The sequence below is a fragment of the Gymnogyps californianus genome, chromosome 3 (genome assembly GCF_018139145.2).
Source record: "Gymnogyps californianus isolate 813 chromosome 3, ASM1813914v2, whole genome shotgun sequence".
NCBI classification, from domain to species: Eukaryota; Metazoa; Chordata; class Aves; order Accipitriformes; family Cathartidae; genus Gymnogyps; species Gymnogyps californianus.
In genome coordinates, this window is record NC_059473.1 from 110998205 (window position 1) to 111010605 (window position 12401).

Sequence of the window (12401 nt, forward strand, 5' to 3'; positions counted from 1 at the left end):
CTGTTTTTATCTCAACCCACGAGTTTTACTTTTTTTTTTTTTTCCTCCTCCCCATCCCACTGGGAGGGGGGAGGGGGAAACGTCTGCGTGGTGCTGAGTTGCTGGCTGGGGTTAAACCACAACAGACGTGTTTTCTCATTTACTATAGCTGATACAAATCCAGGTCTTTTTCCCTTAAGAATACAGATATTATTGGCTTTTATTAGTATCTGAGTAATAGCAGTCTAAAGTGTAATTCACCAAGCCCCACTCTTCAGAATGCAGTGATAGTTCACCAAGAATAAAACCACCACCACTGACTATACAAACATATTTGTACTTACCAGCTTTTTGCAATAAGGGATCTGAAATAAAAATAAGATAGTATAAAAATAAAAGCAGTTAAGATCTTGAGAGAAAAACAGCTAAATTGTTTTTTATGTAAGATGAAATAAGTATAGTGGCTGAGTTTAACACAGGATAAGTCTAATGTATCTGTTTGTCAGTGGATTAGTGAGAACAACTGACTATGTTAATGTTTTTAATGCTACGTAGAGTATTAGGACTATTTAGCATTAAGTGTGTTTCAAAGACAAGGCCCTGAGGAACCTGTAACTTTGAAGTTGGACCTGCTCTGAGAGGAGAGTTGAACCAGGTGATTTCCAGAGGTCCCTTTCAGCCTTAATGATTTTATGGCTCTAAAGCATTAGCGAAACTAGGCTGCTTTTATTAAAATATTTGCCCTGTTAGTGGCTGACAGTGTTGTCTAATGATAAGAGCAATGCAGGTGTGATGTTAAGCTATAAAAAGTTATAATCAGTAAAGTATAAAAACGTGAACCAATGGTTGTATTTTATAAATGCATGTGCAATTTGTGCAATGTAGAGAAACAGTTTAAATACGAGATGTTTTTGTAAGATCTCTAAATGTGTATTACTTGTCTTGCTCCTATTAATGCAAAGATATTGCATATATGATAGTAAGGAAACCTGAGCAGTTTTTTGTATTGTATGTGTTTATTAGACTTTTACATTGTTGTTTTTACTGTGCAAGTATTTCCTATAGTAACTTAAACAATGTTCAAATGAGCTATTTGAAAAGTTAAATTTAATTAAGCAATAGGTATTTAACTGGCTATTCTTATGTAAGTCTACAAGAACATACAGAAAATAGGAGTTTATCTCTATTTTTAAGGATTTATACTTTTACTTCTGTTTTTCCAGACAACATGACCAGTAATTACTGTGTCAAATGTGGTTTCTAAATAGTCTTCACCTAAGATGCCATAATCAAGGTAATGTGTTTGGTACAAAATTTTAACTTTAACAACATTTTTCTGTCCCCATTTGAGTCCAGAAATCTGAGTTATGCAAAGGCATGAGTTGCTCAGAGGACTGCAAACTTACAGCTGATGATGTGTAGTTACTGGCATGGGTTCAGCCTAGGTCCTTAGTAACCAAAAGCTGTTACCATCTGATTATAACTAATTTCCAAAATGAAATGGGTCAGTCTTCTGCAGGCAGACATGGTCACATCTCATAAATAAATATATATATACACAAATACATATAAAATATACACAATATAATATTTATAAATAAAATATATTTTTCAGTACACAAACACCAGCACAACTGAAACTAGTTGGCATACTACTTATTATTTTCCCACCCTTTTAATTCCCATGAATGTGGTGCATCTTTTAGGTTATAATTTTAAGATAGGGATTCCAAATACTCTTGGCTTCCCAATTGAAATAAACAGGAGTCTTGCCCTAGATTGTTTCATTTTAATCAGTTAAACTTTTTTAGTGAACTGATTTTTGTGGATAATTATCAGATCATCTTGTTTGTTGTATTAATCCCATATTCTCCCATTTCCTTGATTACAGGCATCAGTACCAGGACATTTCATTCTGGAACACTACAGAAACAGCCTCCCACACAATAAAGCACTAGAATACTGAAAACAAGGTTTGTCTTTTGATGCTTAAAATTGTTTTTTAACCCTAAACCCAACTGCAAAGGTAGGAAGAAATTTGGATCATACAGAATACATGAAAATTGTGGTAAGACACATTTGTTTACCATGCCGGTGTTCTTCTAGGGTGTCATTTGGATTGACAGTTCTGCTAAGGATGCCGAGATTCCTTCCTTGGTGAAGATCATAATTTTTGTCTTTTAGATATAACTCTTCTTTTTGTGCAATTTACTTTTGAATCTTGGGAGCTTTCACTACTGGAAAGTATTACTCCTAAAGAGACTTTTATCATGCAGCCCTAATGAGTGTGAATCTGGTATCACTTACTTTAAGCCAACATAAACATTACAAGACCAGACCCAGAATCCAGTGCAAACCAGACAAATAAACCTGCCTTGAGTCTGACAAATAGGGGTGTTCAGAAAGTCCTTGCACTCAGGCTTTTGTTACGTAGCCACATCAGTCCGACATAATTTGCATTGCCAGGGGGAGGGGTAGTCCTCCTGGTCTCTCCTCCCATGCATTTCTGTTGTTGCAGAACCAGACTGTGTGTGGGTCAGCACGTGGCTGGGGAAACGATAAGTGAAAGGTGTCCATCTCCATATTCAGTTTTGCGTTCAGGCTGCCTGATGCCAGCCTAAGGGAGGCACTAGGGACAAGCACAGATGAGACAGCAGAAGGTTTCGGAGGCAGTATGGATTTATGTTGGACTAAATTGACCACATAACTATGGCCTCAGAGGGATCCTCCAGAGCATGTATCCAGTGCAGGAACTGGTTGTCAACATAGGAGGCATAGCCCAGGAGGACAGGCTGCCTCTGGAGCTTTGTACGGAAGCAATTCCCATTTAATGAAACAGTCCTCAGACACCACTGGCAGCAAGTATAAATCAGCATAGCCTTTGGGTTGCTGTAATTTATAAGGCTCAGACTGATACATTTCATCCCGCAACATTTTTTAAAAGCAATGTGTACTGTTTTTAAGCCAAGGATCTTTGAAATTAAAAAAAACAAGTAAACAAATTACTAATAGCAAATAAGAGTTTTGGGAGTGGGTGGATGCAAGTGAATACAAAAGCTGAGTGACAAGGAAGAAAAACAAAGAAAAATACATCAAACTACATCTATTAGTTACTTTTGTCTCAATGAGGTAGGTCTCTGAGGCAGTTTCCCTGATCAGCAACAATCTCTCTATTCCATTTGGAAAAGGAAAACATGGGAAAAACTTCACAAGTCAAGGAAAAAACAAGTAGCAACAGACAGGAAATATGCTGTTAAATGTAGGATTTTGAATTTTTGGTCATTTCTTCTACAAAAGGCCCTCAGTAGTCAGACATTTCTCATTTCTAAATGTTAAACTTTCTTCATTATCAGAGTATTTTTCTTATTAACCAATAGGATTTTTATAATCCACATGTATTTATTTGCATTTCTTAAGAGCTTGAAGATTTTTTTCTCATTGTCTGTTTTAGAAATTGGGATCACTCTGCACAGGAAAATACTTTAGGAAGAGGAATGCAGGGCATGGAAAACAGTTGACATCCCTGTGTCTTGTCCTTGTCTCTGGCTCCACAGGTGGCAGGGTGGAGAGAGCTCTTCCTTTGGCCCACATGAGGAGAAAAGAGCTGATTGCCAGTGCCAAAGGAACACAGGACTGGTCCAACCTTTTACATCCAAGTAAGCATGTAATAGACATCTACTTCAGAAGGCTCCACAAAACATCTAGTCCATAAATCTGGGCTACAAAAGTTTTTCAACATCCTGTAATACAAAATACCTACAGAAAAAGACTGAAAGCCACAACTATTAAAAAAAAAAAAAAAAGCCACAAGAAGAGGACAGGACAGATTGGGCACTGCAGAGACCCTAGGTTTCTGCAGTAGTAGAAAGTATATGACATAAAGTTCCAGCAAGAAGCACTCTACTCCACTCTCTCTTACAGAGAAGGAAATAAAACTTAGAACAGTTCTCCCAAAATGGATCTGAGAGGCAAATTCCTCCTGGGTCTCAGTTGGCTAGATGAGCATCCATCTAGTATTTGCAGATCAGAGTTGTGAGGAATCTCAAGGGTAAACATCCACTTCCAGACAATAGGGTGGTTTTGTATGGTTTCCATCAAAACAACAATGGTGTTTTATTAGTCAGTGTATTCTGCTTTTTAAAGTTCTTTATTTTGTACACCCTCACCTTTCTTCACCTAGACACAAGTCTTTCTAAGTGCATTCTTGTAATCCATTCTCATCTTAATGCTACATTCAGGATTCTTTGGCCTTTGGTATTTGATTTTGTTTGTAGGTATGACATGAATAATATTAATGGAGAATGATACAGATGGGATGCATGAAGTGGGAATAAAATTTTATGTACAAACTCTGCAGCATGAGGTTATGTTAATACAATAAAATGTATTTCAAGGACTTATCCAATGTTAATAATCTAAATGCTGATTCCAAAATTCTTAACATCCCAGATAAGATCTGACACTGCAAGACCACAGGCTACCTGGCTGAGGGAGAGCAGTTGGTCAGCAAGAAGCACCAAGTGATGGGAAAGGAAAATTTGGCAAATGGTCAGGGAAGATTTTACTTGTCAAAAAAAAAAAAAAATCCTTTGGATCATGACAGCTGGATCATGGCTGATTTACGAACAGCAGCAAAAAGCCATCTTAACACCAATCTAACCAACTACACAGACAGTGATTTCACACCTTGGTATGAGTTGGCACAGCAAGCCCATGTCATTTGTGTACAAGGTATGATAATGTAGAAGGAGTCAGCACAGTGCTGCACTTCCAAAATCTTGTAGATGAGTTGTATGAGATATTATTAAAACAGGACATAGAGTATATTACCCCTGCAACTGCTTCTTTGGGCTGTTCTTCTCAAATCTTGCTTATATTCACCCATCAGCTGCATCAAGCAGATGTCTCATGCAGCTGAGAAAGCAGTTCTGAATTCCAGGCACAGCAGATGGCAAGTCAGTTTTAAAGGTTTCATCTAAAAGACCAACATAATGATATAAGAGTATATGGCGTTCAATTAATCAGCGCTTGTAAGGTGATGGAATCAAGAATAGCAGGATTTATTTGTTAGGCTGGGAGATATGTTTTCCATATTTTTTTATCCTTATTGTCAGTCATGTGCTTGCATGACTAGCTGGGGAATCAGAGACAGCTCTAATGGAAAAGAGAAATTAGGTCATCTGGTCCATCCTCACTGCCAGGGCATGACTGTTCCCTGCAGTGTATCACTTCCCACACAGTTATCTTTCCAACTGTCTTTTGTAAGATGGAAATGCAACTCGGAGTCCCATTTGGCTATGACTACCACCGCTTTTGAGGACTTTTTATTTGGACAAAAATGCTTAATGAGAGACTCAGAGCTAAAAATTTTAAATACATTTCAAAGAAAAAAAAGCAAATCTCCAAATTTGATTCTCAGTAAAAACTTTTTAATAGAAAAATTGTGCAATATTTGGGATAATCGGGATAAACTGTTTTCGTTGAGACAGGAAATAGTTTCTGTGACTCAATTCTACAAATTAAACAATAGGTTTCCTGCTAAAAAAATCAAACAACTAGTTCAGTAAGTAGTTTAGGAAGCAGCCAGTACTCTTGATGCTGTGAGCAGACTCTCATCAGGAGACTCGGCACTAGTACTAGCTGACTGTAGGTATTCCAGGTTGCCTTGATAAATTACTCCAAGTGCTTGGATTCCCATCCTTCAGCAGAACATCTCAATGTGCAACCACTCAGACCGTACAGAGCAGGATTGGTTTATTACAGAAAAAAAATGAACGAACACAAATGGAAAAACAGTGATAGAACTTACATGTAAGGAAATGGCAAACTACTTCCTTTTCGGCAGCTTTAGCATTCCTAACTTCCATGCTGCCTGCAAATGAGAATGACCCCCATCTTTTATCCCTTGACTACGTCACCACGCTCATCAAGTAAGTCCAATGTTTTGAATTAGTAAGTGGCAGTCCAAACATTTCCCTAAGGTTGATCTCCTTTCTCAAAGGACCTGTTTGCTTTGTTTTACCAGGAGGTGCCACCATGTAGTTTGGTTTAAGGATTCACTTTCTTAAGTTAGGCAGGTATTCTCCAAACTCTGCTCAGCTTCACTATAGCATTTCCTGTTGCCACCAAATTCTCATCCTTCTCTGCCTTCACATGCTTATCTACATCAGTTCTTGTAGTGATGTTTTTAGACCATCATTCTTCACTGGAGAATTTTGTTTGCACTGCACCCTGCAGCAACGTTTTCACTGGAGAGGACCCAAGAGCATTTAAGGAACTTCAGCAGAAACCCAGCAGTTCAGAAACAAGCTCATCATGGCAAAATGAGTAATTTCTTCTCTAGAACTTCTCTGAAAAGATCACAACCACTGCAACCTCAAGTACAAGTGCATGTGGTTATTTTTTATGTCCCACCAGAGGAACCGTAAGATTTTCTTGGTGAAAGATGCCTTTTTCCCTTCTCCAGCAGAGGAAGGAGAGTGCTCTCAGGTGCTTCTGAGTTCAGGAATTAAACAGGTTACTCTCTACAGCTGCCTTATTAAATCCGCATATTAATCCACATAGCTTTTCCTTTTGTCTCCAGCAAATTAGACTCAAGACTACAAACAGATGACAGGGTTATTCCATCTCTACTATAACCCCAGAAGTCATTGTCAAGCTCTTATCATGCTACTTATCTTTTAAAGTGCATGAGAGCACTCTGTGTTTCATTCTTTTACATAAATAATGCTTGACCTTGTGTTAATTTAAATGGGCTTTAGGGCTTTACCCCATGGTTTTAGGTAGTCACTGAAGTACTCGGCTAGTTACCAAAGGCTGTCAAAAAGTCATCAGTCATGAAAGTAACGTTAGCATGCCAGGTGTGAGTTCCTAGGGACATGATGTTTCTGGATGCTTGTGTATGTAATGCTCTCCACAGCATGGTTGTGAAGCTTTACTGTAATAAAAATAATGATTAGATCCACTCTGACATGACAATTTTCATTGGTTTTCTTGAAGTAACAGGTTTCTAGATCCTATTTGATGAGGAACAATGTGATTACTAACAGAAGAACACACTAAATTATAGTGCTTTTGTGGGTGTAGCAATTTCATACTGTTAAAGAAAACCAAAAAAACATTCCAGTATTACAAATCCACTGAACAGTCAACTTGTTTTCTTTCCCATTATTTTTCCTACTGCACTGTTTAATTCTAGTGATTAATTAATTAGTAATGAGGCCTGCCTAGTTATCTTGACAAGTGAAATTTAGAAACTCAAGGAATAAAGTATGAAGTTCCAGGATACTGATATCGATCTCATATTTGTATCTGCCTGAAAAAAAAATGCTATGTTACATTTGGAAGGCTTGAGCATCTTTTAAAAATTGAAGTGCCTTTGACAAGAATGATCCACCCTTTCTCCTCTGGTTCTAATTGGACAAAACCAGTATTTGCAGTTGACCCATCAATCAAGACAGACAGATAAGCAACAATTCCTGCCAATGACTAACAACTTTTATCTTTTAAGACAGTGAAGTAACAAGTGAGCCGCCTTTATAAAGAGCAGCAATTTGGAAAAAGAAAATAAAATGTTTATTTCTTTTAAATGTCAATGCCCATGCTGTTAAAGATCATTCTATTAGGCAACCAAAATGAGAACTTAGAGATTCCTCCTTTCTCAGCTGTTTTTTCCCTTTGCAATATAGATTCTGTGCACACGCACACCAAAACAAAATGCCCCCCTTACCGACCAAATAATCATTGACAAAATACAAATCTAACTATTGCAGACCATCTAGAAATGGAATCCCCACTAAAATCAGCAAAACCTTGAGCAAAAGGATGTGCAGCCTTAGGACCTGCCTCTGAAAACCAGTTACTCTTATAGATATATCGAAGCTCTGCAATTCCTACCATCCCTGCATACCGCAAAAGATTCCTGGAGCACTCCGATCTGTTAATCCAAGATTTCTCTCTCTGCAGACCTCCTGACAGCAGAATGCTTACTGGGTTTTAGCCAACAGGCAGCACTGACACAAAAACAAGTGGGTATAAACTGGCTAAGAGTAAGCTTTTTATTTGGATTTCTAGCTATCAGCAGGGCGAGGACCTGGAACAGGCTTCCAGTAACAAAGGAGGAAAAGAGTCTAAATATAAGGCTTGATAAACATGCTGCGTGGTGCCTGTGATGGGACTGAGTGGGATGTGATGATCTAGGGGGTCTCCTTCAGTCTTATTTTAAGTACATAAACCACAGCATACGTTGTCCCACTTTGAAGCAAAAGTCTTTATTTGGTTAGGTTGGCACACTTAAGGCTTTCTTCTCCATAGGAACCATTTATATTATTATTTCTGTAAATTCTGTTATTTATCAAAGCTGCTGTTTTTGAACCACATTCCGCAGCTCCAGAGGTGACCGTGCACCCTCGATACAGAACGGCACATAAATGTATTGTCTCGCTTGTAGAAGAATGGAGTGCCACATACATGGAGCTATAAACATCTTTTCAGCCTTGACCACCGAAGAGACCTTCATGCCTCTACACGTCCATGCATCACTGTTTTAAGTGACAAGATATGTTAAGTTCTTTCCACTTTGGAGGTAATAATAAGAGACAGTAGTGTCTGCATTCAATACTACTCTGATCTATGGGCGGTCTTCCTTTTTTTATTCTCTTGCCGTACAGTGCACTTTCAGAAGTGATCATCTTGCTGTATCTTCTCCCCTTCAGGATCCTACACACCTTGCACCTGGGTGCAGAGACCATCCCTTCCTACAAGTATTTTCAAGGTGCAAGAGATGAGAACCATTTGTGCCTTCAAGAACAGCATCTCTTCACTGACCATACAGCGTGCCCAGCCCTTGCTCCAGGTCCTTAGGACCACAGGGTGGAAAGGAAGGGCAAGGCCAAGGACAGCTGGAGTGGAGCAGAGCAGGAGAGTGACCAGAACATTAGCAACACATTTGTGGGAACAGAGGTTTTACAGCAGAGTAGTTTTGAACTCACTTGGTAAGTAATTAAAGAGTGGGCCTAGCAAAAGCCATCATTTTGTCTCCCACTGAGCATTATTGAAACTGTCACAGATGGGATACAAATTGAGGGAAGGGATAAAATGGAATAGCAAAAATGTGGAGTCAGTTAAACTGCCTCTAGCTGCAATACTACTGTACACAAACTTCTCTAGTGATGCTTAGGTATTCCTTGAGAAGTTCCTCCGGTTCCTCCCACTGATAAAAGCATCAACCATCTCTCAAGCACAAAGCTTAACAGCGACAAACTGGCATGAGAGTAACAGTTTCCACTGGACGCAATATTTACTGGGCACTAACATTTATTTAATGCATTTTTGCATGGCTACATATTAACAAATATATATACTTTGAAGCCTCAGAATAAAAATACATTTTGCATGGGTACCTCAAACTAATGCTAATAGTGTTTGCATAAAATCCTACTGAAGACCTGATGTATGAAAATTGAGTTATATTCTCAAGGTCCTGTATTTAAACTGATTAATTCTAACATTAAAGGTAATTAAGTGATGAATAAAGTTCACCAACTACTGAAACCTTTTAAATCAGATAGCAAGATCTTGTTCAGACCATTTATTCCAATCAAATTAGCTGTGTAAATGGAATTTAAACATTGAAACCAATGGAAATTACGCTAACTGAGCAAAAGCAGATTTTTATGGCAGTCCGGATTTTTCAGAAGGGATGAGAGAGCAGCAAAACCTTGATTCTGCCATTTTATAAAATAGCCCCAAAGCATTCTGTTGCGTCCCAGTTCACATTGGCATAATGTGTTCTGTGAGTGGAAACTTTTTTCTAATCTAAACTTAACTGGGCTGCTTCATGCATCCTGTACTACAGAGGCTATAGTATCTCTAATACACGCACAGAATCTCTTTGGAAGACTGAGTTATGTGAAGAATGTTATAATGTACAGCTTTGTTATTGATGTCACTGCTGAGACCCAACTATCGCTCCCTGGCTGTAACACATCAGGAGTTTTCCTTGGAGAGTGCAATTTAAGTAATTTAGAGCATAGAAACAAACATCTCTTCTCCCTCCCCTTTTCCTCCCTCTTACAGGGCCATAACGAGCCCCTTTTATTGCTTCCAACAGATTTACAACAAATCTGAAATACCCAGCATCTGCTCAGCAACAAGATCAGCAGCCGTATGTAATTTGAAGCCAAGGCCTAAAAAAACCCCGCCCTTCTCCCCACAAACAGGTTTTACAAACTGTCCTTTTGTTTCCAGAAGTAGAGGGATTTTACAATGATGATGATCACAACAGCAGGAATGAGGATTTAAGTAAGTGAAGAGTTTGGACAACTGAGAATATCATTTGCAATAAAAAAGCTTATGAGCCACTTCTAATGGCATTTACAGAATCTCAGCTCAGGGATTCTTACACTCATGTCAACTCACAGATCCTACACTACAGACAAACTTCCCTTAAACAAGTTTGCATGTACAGAAACTTAAGTTTTAATACTTGATCACATAGTTTGAGGCTACACTTTATTATCAGAGATGTACTCGCGTCTGTTTATCGATTTAAGGATTCTGGCAGAAGATGACAAAGGCATTCCTCTAGCAAGTTAGAGTCTTCGCAGTGTAGTGGAAAATATCATGGCAGTAATCCAAAGCTGGTACTAACATTTCACCCTTCCCACACTGGCATTTTATTCATCTGAAAGCTGGCCAAGCTGTAATTGCTGGAGCTTTCAGCAGTCGTGTCACCTAGCTACACTCGCACAGAAGAGGGCAGTTAGTTCTTGTTACAGAGGTCTTGGATTTCAGTTGTAGAATTGGGATTTCAAGTTTGTAGTCTTCCAGTAACATTAAGAATAAATTTCAAAGTTCATGCTTTTCCTATATATGATGATTTACTGCCCAATTTACACTCTTGGTTTGATATGGAAGATATTTTTAGGTGGCATCAGACATACTTAGGATGTTACTATTACTTTGGAAACCACATTAACATTTAAAAGATTAGTATATTTTGTATGTTCACATAAATTCTGGTTACCTGAATCAACACTTCTACTGGCTTTTTTTGGGGGGGATATGTGTCTAAGTAAAAAGCTTTAAAAAAAAAAAAACCACAACCAACCCCAAACAAAAAAATCTGCCACCAAACTTACTCTGGTCTCCCTACACTGCTTTGTACTGCACAAAAGAAAGTCAGGTGCAAAGTAGCAAGCGCTCTATTTGTTTTACAGAATCATAAAATAATTTGTCTCCTGGTAGAAGTAGCCTGCTATCACACCAAGACTGTTGCAACTAGACTTAGAGGAAAAGAAAACAGTATGTTTGTTGACATTACTCATTTCAACAGAGATCCTGAGAAATTAAGTACAAAACTCCTTGTTTTGCTGCTGAACTGAGTTACAGCACAAATACCTCAAAAGAAAGTGGCTTTGTGTGAAGTACCACCTCTACTACCATCACCCATCTGGCAGAAAAGCGAGAACTCTTGAGCTCAATTTTTTTCTCAATATTCTGAAACTACTAAGAAGGAAGTTGAGATGATTACTGCACTAATGTGAAACTTGTTGTAGAGGTTAAGACAATAACTCTGCCCCACAGGATTTACTGTATACAACCATATTCAGCATATAAAAATCCCATCCTTAATCTAACAAGACACTATTGTTTTATTAAGGTGTCTTAGATTGCATTGTCAGTTGTATGTCTGGCCTGTAAAGAATAAGCATGGTTCAGGATTTGAGGTGTTAGTCCGTCCAGCATTTCCTAAGCTGTGGGGCAGGTCCTCTGACGTGAGGTGGAGCAGCATCTGAGTGCAAATTATCTCCTGGAGCTGGAAACCATAATACCACATGAATGCACCTAATTACTCTGGGTGTTGCACTAACAATGGAATTTACCTGGCAGGGGGAACTAGGCAAAGTCATTTAGGGAATTATCGTCTGTTCCTTTTTTGTACCATCATCCTGTTCCCCTACACCTTTCGTTCCCTCCCCCCTCCAAAACAATACACATAAGTGGCCAAATTCTGCAAGTAACAGTATGAGGGAAGATGCTGCTGCATTCATTATTACTAAAGTTCAAGAGCTGATGTTGCAGTTTCAAGACTCATTTTTTGTGCAAAATATAGATGCAATGAACAAGAGACAGCTAGAATTTGCCCAGCTTGATAGACATTAGAAAGAGCATTTAATAAATTAAGCTATAATCTAGACACAAGGCCCAGATACTGTTCCTGTAAGGCAAACTGACAACTCTCTCAAGTTGCAAAAGGAAGGAAACGAGAACAGCGTTAGCTGACGACGTAATGCACGCGAAGACAGCACTCCAGCAGACAGCAAAGAAAGCAAACTTAAATGAGCAGATAAAGCTGACTGCTAACATGTCAGTACCGAAACATCTTTACTAGAGAATGAGAGCACTTAGGAGTTAAAAAC

General features: G+C 38.6%; 2 long non-coding RNA genes across 4 annotated transcripts; both read left to right on the forward strand.

Annotated features, from left to right (window-relative positions):
• The first annotated feature begins 1212 nt into the window (after positions 1-1212).
• LOC127014472 (uncharacterized) lies at positions 1213-4687 on the forward strand. 3 transcript variants are annotated; one of them, XR_007766182.1, is made up of 4 exons: positions 1213-1273; positions 1871-1952; positions 3431-3635; positions 4429-4687. It is a non-coding gene; the product is annotated as an uncharacterized LOC127014472 (long non-coding RNA). The 3 variants fall into 3 exon arrangements; XR_007766180.1 differs by lacking the exon at positions 4429-4687 and having other exon boundaries at positions 3431-3749; XR_007766181.1 differs by lacking the exon at positions 4429-4687 and having other exon boundaries at positions 3534-3749.
• A 3681-nt stretch (positions 4688-8368) lies between these two features.
• Positions 8369-10413, forward strand: LOC127014473 (uncharacterized). Its single transcript, XR_007766183.1, has 3 exons — positions 8369-8563; positions 8694-8972; positions 10091-10413. It is a non-coding gene; the product is annotated as an uncharacterized LOC127014473 (long non-coding RNA).
• Positions 10414-12401: the final 1988 nt, after the last annotated feature.